The sequence below is a fragment of the Eubalaena glacialis genome, chromosome 9, assembly GCF_028564815.1.
Source record: "Eubalaena glacialis isolate mEubGla1 chromosome 9, mEubGla1.1.hap2.+ XY, whole genome shotgun sequence".
Classification (NCBI taxonomy): Eukaryota; Metazoa; Chordata; class Mammalia; order Artiodactyla; family Balaenidae; genus Eubalaena; species Eubalaena glacialis.
Genome location: NC_083724.1, coordinates 84,573,763 through 84,582,586, shown reverse-complemented (window position 1 = coordinate 84,582,586; position 8,824 = coordinate 84,573,763).

Here is an 8,824-nt window from a genome sequence, read left to right as displayed (position 1 = left end):
CATCCATCGTGGTGATCCTGATGCCGTGATGTCATGATGTGATATACTGGAGAAGCACTGCATTTAGAACCCAAAGACCTCTCTCTGGTTATGCTTGTGCCTCTGAGCAACCTGCTTCTCCTCCTGGCAGCACAGATTCCTCCTCTGTGAAGGGAGACTTGTACGCAGTGGTTTCCAGGGTCCCCTCGGTGATAACATTCTACAGCAGGAAGTTCATCTTGGGGTTCCTCTTATCTAAGTCTCACTTTCCTTCTCTGCAAAAGCAGAACAATAGTGGTACTTACCTTGTCAATAATGCTAAGCACAGTGCTGGATACTTATTATTTCAGACAAGCATGCTGGTTTGTGCAAAGACCAGTAACAGCCCGTTGGGGAGTGTATTATGCTCATTTTAGTGTATACTTACACTCGGTAGTTATTACTTCAGAAAAGTGTGCTGAATTTATTTTTACTTCCTTGGATCAGGCCTCCTCTCAGTTTCCTCTCTTCCTGGCTGGTTCAGATCATTTTCCAACAGCAACGTGGATAGTGGAATCATCGCCCATGCACGACTCTTTTCAGCTCTCCTCCATCTCCCATTACTTCTCTGTCCAATATCCGTCCAGATGTTTTCTCATCAGACCCAACCTAAGTGAAAACAGAATCTTAAATCATCCTCTTGCTCACTTTGGAGACACTATCTCAACTTCTTCCTCCCTCAAGCTTGGAGTCCTATCATTGTTTGAGATCGTTTTTCACCTCATCAGAGACCCTATAACTGCACACGTGACTATTGAGCATTTTAAGTGTGGCTACTCCAAATTAAGATGTGCTGAAAGTTTAAAATATCCCCAGATTTTGAAGAGTGAGTGCAAAAATAAAAAAGGAATTAAAAACTTTTTATATTGATTACACATTGAACTGATAACATTTTAGATATATTAGGTTAGGTAAAAATATATTATGAAAATTAATTTCACCTGTTTATTTGACTTCTTTAATACAGCTATTGGAAAATTTTAAGTCACATGTACGATTTGCATTATATTTCTATTGGCTAGTTAGTGCTGCGTTTACAATGATCAGCTTCTACTGCTTACTGCTCTGGAGTAATAGCACAGAGCCGTCCTTGTAAACTACTGGACTGCAGTCAGTAAATGGAACAAATGGACATTTTGGGCGTAAGAATAAAGTGGCTTACTTTCTTCTTCCATTGTCTTTTTTTTGTTTGTTTGTTTGTTTGGCTGTGTTGGGTCTTCGTTTCTGTGCGAGGACTTTCTCTAGTTGCGGCAAGCGGGGGCCACTCTTCATGGCGGTGCGCGGGCCTCTCACCATCGCGGCCTCTCTTGTTGCGGAGCACAGGCTCCAGACGCGCAGGCTCAGTAGTTGTGGCTCACGGGCTTAGTTGCTCCGCGGCATGTGGGATCTTCCCGGACCAGGGCTCGAACCCGTGTCCCCTGCATTGGCAGGCAGATTCTCAACCACTGCGCCACCAGGGAAGCCCCTTCCATTGTCTTTTAACTCTCTCAGCAGGGTTAGGCTGGTTTTCCCCTGCCCCTCCATGAAAATCTGACTTCTGGTCACTCTTAAGTATTAGAAAATCTCAGAGTCATTTGAGTCATGAAACACATTCAATTCGTATTTAGAATTCCAAACTCACATACTAGCATCCAGCTTCATTTAAAGTTTGGAGGACTCACCCTTCCTTAGCTAGATCTGCTGTGGGGGGAAAAAAAAAAGCTGCAGTCAGTGAAAGAGGCAGGGCTGTCACATTCCTCTTTCTCTCCCAGTCACTCTTCCCCAGCTTGCTAACCCAGGCTTCCGATTCCTCCAGCAGTGGAGAGCAGGCAGGCAGGGAGGTGTGGTCCTGCTGAGAGCAGGCTGTGGGCTTTCCAGGCCCTGCTGGTGTTCCAAACTGGCTCTTCCTCTCACAGAGATTCCATGAGGTCTTTTGAAAGCTCCCTCGTTGCTGAGGACCATTCGCTCGAAATTCCCTTGGTGTGGTGGATGTGTTCTCCAACATTTTGCTTACTGTTTCCACAGCCTGGAGGACTCCAGCAATGCTTTGAAATTCTCTCTGATGAAGCTTCTTTACTCTTTTCTTTCAGTTTTTATTGAGTACAGTGTATGTATAAGTGGACCATGTGAAATGTCTCTTGGTGAGCAAACGTGTGTGACCATCACCTGAATCAACAGTCTTCACTTTTCTAATGGCTCCTCTAGACAAGGTCAACCCTTTCTGTGGTGTGGCCACATCAGGTCCTGGGGACGCTCATGCACCCTTTGCCTCCACAAATTCCGGGAGGACGTGCCCACAGCCAGAGCAGCCCCTCCTTCACTCCCACCACCAGAGCAGAAAGCAAGCTTTATGTTTTTTCAGGTGTGGATCATCCCCTTGTCCACCCAGCTGCTGGGACTGACGTCAAGCTCACTGAGTGGACTCAAAGCCCCTCCACTTGCTTTAGGGTGAAGGAGAGTCATCTTTACCCCTTGTCTTGGGGGGTGGGACTGGGACTTGTAGCACTCCCCAAAAATTTTCCTCCTTCATCATCACTCCAGGTGGGAGAGGGGGCGTTTGAACCGGTTCTCAGCTTCCTGCTTTGAATGTGTTCATCTTGATCTGGTGCCTCACTTGGTCTAAAAATCATATTCATTTTTGCATAGATCAGAGAGCTGTGAAGACCTTAAGATAACATGTCTCTGGTCTTGGCCCAGAGCATGAGACATGTCCAGATCAATCTTCTTGACTTTCCATGTCTTATGTGAATGAATATCACTGCTCCTAAAACTCAGGTCATCTTTTTCTTCACCAAATACGCGTTTTTCCAAGCAGATTCAGTTAAAACTCTACTGCCCCTAAAAGAACAGATACATGGGTATAGTTTATACAGTACTTTGAACTTGCAAGAAGTTTGGGTTTCTTTTTTACTGCTGAATCCCAATCATTGCAGTTTGATGTTTCTTTGCTTCTTACGCAAAATAAAAGGTCTCACAGTCATCTGCCTCTACCACTGACTTACATGTTTCTCTGAGGATGCCACCATCCTCAGCTTCTCAGGGCTGCTTCTCAGACAAGGCAATCCACAGATACAGCAGGATAGCTGAGAAAACAGTGAAAAGGCTGTTATGGGAGCAGACAGGATGTAGTGTTTGGCATCTGGTACAGGACAGAGAATGTGTTATGAGGCTGCTCAGCCTACTCAAGAATCCCACACATGTTTTCTGAAGTTCATCCCTGGATAATCCCACTGTAATAGGAAAAATGGTGGCCATCCTTGGTCTATTTCTACAGCTCAGTGCAAATGTCGACTGTGGAAAAGTCTACACAGGAGACTCTGTCCTCAGTCATGGACCCTGGCCAGAGAGCATGAAATGTGTGTGGTTAGTTCAAAAGGGACCAGAACAAAAAGTACTAAAGGGTCATATGACCCATTCTCTTGGTTGGGAAAACAATTCAGTAACAGTCCCACTGACAGTGGGGCATCTCGGGAGGGAACCATCCCATGCTGTGGGGAGGTGTCGCTGGTCCTACGTGGGACTTTTCAACCACGTTCACACACCTGGCTACTGGGTTTCATCAGATGCACCATCAGGAATATGAAAGGCCAGAAATATAATAGAAACCAAAGAGTTCCTGTAGTTGAGAGAGAGATGATGTCTGAAAAGCAGGGCAGAGTTGCTTCTTGTCTGGGTCAGTGGCTTACTATGTCGGACAGAAAAGGAAAATGTCTGTTACTATTTGTAGGACATAAAACAGGAGTAATAAAAGCTGTGTTCAGCACCAAAGGACCCATTGTTATAAAACACTACAAAATACCCGTGTTGGTTCTTAGAGTTTATAGAAGCTCCCCAGTGGAAGCTGTAGTTTTGCCCTTTATGTTTTTTTGACTCCAGATGCAGCTCCTAAACTCCTGCATGTTCGTCAGAGGAACAAGGAGAGGTCATTTTGCAGCATCTTGCCCTTTGAACCCAGATGGATAGCCTGTGTTTACCTTTGCACGCAGAAAACATCTTTGGAAATTTCTTCTTCCCACTCTGACTCTACTTGCCTAAATCAGTTTGTGTTCCATGAAGAGAAACTGGCAATGAATTCTTTAACAAAATAGGAGACCCTTCCAAAACACACACACACACACACACACACACACACACACGCACATGCACACACACACACTAGCCTTGCCCTAAAGCCCCCAGGGCAATATAGAACGTTGCCAAGCCCAACCAGCATCTGAGTAAGAGTCATTTTTTAATTAAAGAAACCCAATTTCATATTTCACACAATGATGTAATGGCAGATCCTTGTGGAAACTGTGTGACACACAGCAACACATGTGAAATGGAGGTAAAAGGAAAGATTAAATGAAAATACATATTTGAGCTGGTTATTAGGAACAGTAACATTTCCAGGAATGGGTCACTCGGGAAAGCAGTTGATTTGGCTGGGGATAAACAGTGCCTCCTAGGTGTGCCCTGAGAAGAAACGATCAGAACTTAATTTTAAATCTGAAGATTGTAATAAGAACTTGGTTATTTAAAGTCACTGCCAAAGAGAAGGGAGCAAGCATAAGCCAACCCCCAGAGGATGAATCGTGGAATGCTCATGCTGCCCTTGAGGTCAGAAGGAGGGGCAGAGATTAGTTCAATATGCTAAAGCTAATTTCTTCTGGTCTTTTCCCATGCTGTAGCAATAGGAACCCTCTGGTTACACAGTTCTCTGTCGCAACAATGAGTTTCTGAGATCGGCATTAATGTATGGGGCAGAGAGGAGAGAAAAGATTCATTCCATAGAGAGCTCTCTGCCAGATAAGGGTTTTGGTGAAATGTTTGTAATCCGATGCTTTTGGTCTTAATCTTCTCATTTATAGACTGATTTTACATTGCTGGACACTCACTATGTTCCTCCCAGACCAATGTTATTTTTGCAGAAGAATAAATACACGGTAGACATGACATGACAATTCTTTTTTTGCCCGGGCTGGAATCTAAAATTTGAAACAGCTGATATTCTCTTCCTTAAATAACTAAAACACAGATTTGGTAGTTTACCTTGGTGTTCTACCAAGAGTGTGCTCAAATGGGCATACTTGAACTGTGCAAAGGGGTAGGAATTGAATGGTTGGGTGGGCGGGGGGGAACAGCAGGATTGGGTGCAAGATGAGCCATTTCCTGAGGCTGTGCAGGGGAGGACAACTCAGGGCAGTGCTTGGAAATGAAGAATTTGCAGTTAACAGTCCCTCAGGTATAACCCTGAGATCAAGAGAAAGCTAATGAAAGAATGATTTTACTCTCTATGTCAGAATCAACCAAAATTAACTAGGCTCTTAATTTTACATATTAGCATAAAGTCTATAAATAGATTATGTCAGGTTTAAGCTTCCCAGAGATTAAAACTGACTGTATTAATCTTTCTTTAAAGCATCATTATGTTTCTCTGGAACACAAAAGCAAATGCTATGAGTCACAAAAGTATGCAATTTCAAGGTCAGTTGATAGTGTGTCACTCAAGGCTTCCCAGATACCAAATAAAAATTCCATTGCTTTGCGTGTGTGTCTTACTGTCTTGCTCCCCTTGCCTGACTACAACTCAATGACCTTCAAATGCAATATCTATTGTTGCAGTAACTTTCATCTTTACCTGAGTGAAGCAGAATCAATGCACTTGACCAGCAATTCCAATTAAGCCACTATAGACAATCCTGCTGAATCTGCAAGCTTTGGATTTATATTGAATTAATGAAAGCTGAAAGGGGTTCCCATATTACAGCCACACTTAATGCATCCTTGTCAAAAAGAAATGTAATTACAATATTACACACACATAGTAGGTTGATCAACTTATGCAAGGTGACAACTATGAATTGATCATGTTAGAGTGTCAATAAAAATCCCTGTAGCTATTACATAATGCGCCGCTTTTAGATTATTTAATTCCCTAGAGCCTGGATGGTTCAGATGATTAGTAAAGAGATACACATTTAGAGTCACTTATTTTCATGTCAATGGTTTGAATAGACTGGTAGGTAGTATCAAAGGCAACTGCTCCATATCAATTAGCTTTTATTGTTTAAACAAAACTCAGGTCTTAGTCTAACAATTTATTTCTATATGGGTAAATCCAAGAAAAAATATTTTTAAATATTTACAGTTAATCTTTGGAGTAAAAAAAAAAAATCCTGGGGGGAAAAAAAAAAAAGCAAGGGAATGGATAAGATGGCAAAGAAACATTTACATCTACTGTCTGGGGGCTCTGATTTAGGCATTAGACATGCCTTAAAGCATTAGCTTTGCCAATCACCTTTAATATTAGTTTTTGGCTTGCTAGATTAATTAGAAGAGAAAAAGAATCTAAGCTCTAAAATGTTTAAAAAAGAGAGAGAGAAAGGTGCATCTAGTTACCTAAGTACTATGATCAGTTAACCTCTGTAGTAATGTTGACATGATGGTTGGCAAACTTGACTATCTTTTTTCATCAACAATAGTATCAATAGTATTATGTTAATTTCTTATTTGAGATATTACAGAAAAGAAGTCCCTATTCCCCTTTGACCCCTACTAACAAAAAAAACCAAAAAACAAAAAACAAGGAAAAATAAGAAACACCACCACCCTGAACCAAAATTTATGACAAAGGGCTACTGAATGTACTGGAAATTGTGCCCAAGGAATGGAAGACTCCAAAAGAAAAAGTCTGAGCTCTGCAGACCTTGAGATAACATGTTCTCTAGACCAGATGGCCCACCAGAGGGGTCAACCCAGCTGCTTTGACTGGAGCAGCAAGGTCAGGGTGTGTGGGCTAGCCAGGTGAGCTTCCCACAGAGAGGCAGAGGACTTACTTTTGCAAGAAGTAGTCTGTCAGTGAGACTGGAACTCGAATAAACCTGGACAAAGCTTTGGTTACATGAAGATAAGTAAAATTTAAATTGCCAAAAAAGAACCTGTGTCCAAGGAGCCAGAGTGATTTCCCCCATCTGAAGGCAGAATCATACCAACCAGGCAGAGTGCTGTGACAAAGTAGTCAGAGGCAACGTAGTAATTGTTTCTGTTATCCCAGTTTATCTCTGCTTATCCCTACACTTTTGTTCTCCAAACAGCTAGTCCAGGTAAACTTCTACCATTCAATGATGGACACCAACATGGAATTTATACACATACTGCAAGAAACAAGGAAGAAAGAAACAAAACAAGTGAAGAATACACATCAGAAAATTATACACAAATCAGTTTGAGATTATAATCAAACATCTTCATGAAAATTAAAGAAAGCAAATGTGATATGACTTCAGAGGGAGAAAAAAAAACAGAAAGAAAAAAAATCAGGGCTCATAAGAGAAAAACATAAGAGAAAATGATTTGCTTTTTAAAGGACATGAAATGAAAGAAAATATAAACATAGCAAAAGTGAAAGTCCTATTAGAAATAGAAATTACTGGAAAAAAGTTAGAAACATATAGGAAATGCTTTAGAAAATTTGAGCATATTGAAAAGGAAAATAAATCATTTTTTTAAAAAAATGACTTAAGGGTAAATGTTAATTATGTAAGACAGTTAAAGGAGAGCAGCCACTGTATCTTGAAGAAGATAACCAAAAAGTAGCAGAAAAAAATTCAAACATAAAATAGAAGGCTCGTATAATTTAAATTAATTAATTAAACAGAATGAAGGACCATACTAAGTCCCAGGAAAATGATTTGATACAAATCAGTTCTGATAAACCTTTCTAGAAAAAAGTATATAACTTCAACCTCCTAAAAAAAGAACAAATAGTATCATTAGGAATGGTGGGGACTACTGAATCAATTTAAATATAAAAGTAAGTCTAAATATACTTGAAAATTATTGTTACATTTCACAATATTTAACATAATAAATTAACAAGAATGACAATGTAGAAATAATAATCTAATTAACAAAACAGGGAGAAAAGTTAGAAAAATGGTAGAAGGAAATATTCAAAGAAATAATGGTAGAAAATTTTCCAGGATTCAAGAAAAACATTCTCCCAAAATTGAAAGACCCTCTGAACCTCAAAGAGGATAAATAAACATAAAGTAGTCCTTACAGCAAAAGGGCAAGAATAGCCAAGACACTAGTAAAGAAAAATTAAGCTGGGGTGTTGGCCTTGCTAGATATAGTAATTTTTTAAAGTATGTTATTGACACTGAGATAGAAAAATAGCTAATGAAGCAGAAAAAAGAAACCATAAACAAATCAAGTATATATAGAAACTCGATATATGACAAACTGGTAAGCCATATCAATGGGAAAGTAGAGACTATTCAGTAAATGGTTTGGGGACAACTTTTTATTCATATGAAAAAAGTTAAAAATGGAGGCCTACCTCACATAATTTCCAACTATCAATCCCAGATGAGTAAATGTGAAAAGCAAAATTTTCAAACTTTCAAAAGTTGGTAAAGGACTTTGGCTTCAGCTCTGATGTGTCAAGACCTTAAAAGCCATCTCTCCTATCCTTACAACAAGAAAAAAGCTGAACAAAGTGAAAATCAACAACTTTTCTTGGAGCCATTAAAGAATTGAGATCACAGGTAAAACCACCACCTGAAATCAGGAGTGGCTGATGAACATAGAAAATCACAATTGAGATTAGTTTACCTGAAGCAGAAGTAGCTAGAGCCCTAAATTGATAGGAACACTGAAACAGTAACTTCGACAAATTGCTGGAGGCACAGTATAGAATAGCGTGAGAATGAGAAACTCCCAGGGGCTGCAGCCAGAGAGGGCACCACGCTTGCATGGGTTTTACCTCCAGAAACCCTTCCAGGGTTTCATAGTGAACAGCCAAGAAAAACCCTCCTTTCTGGCAGGGGGAGAGGACAGTAAG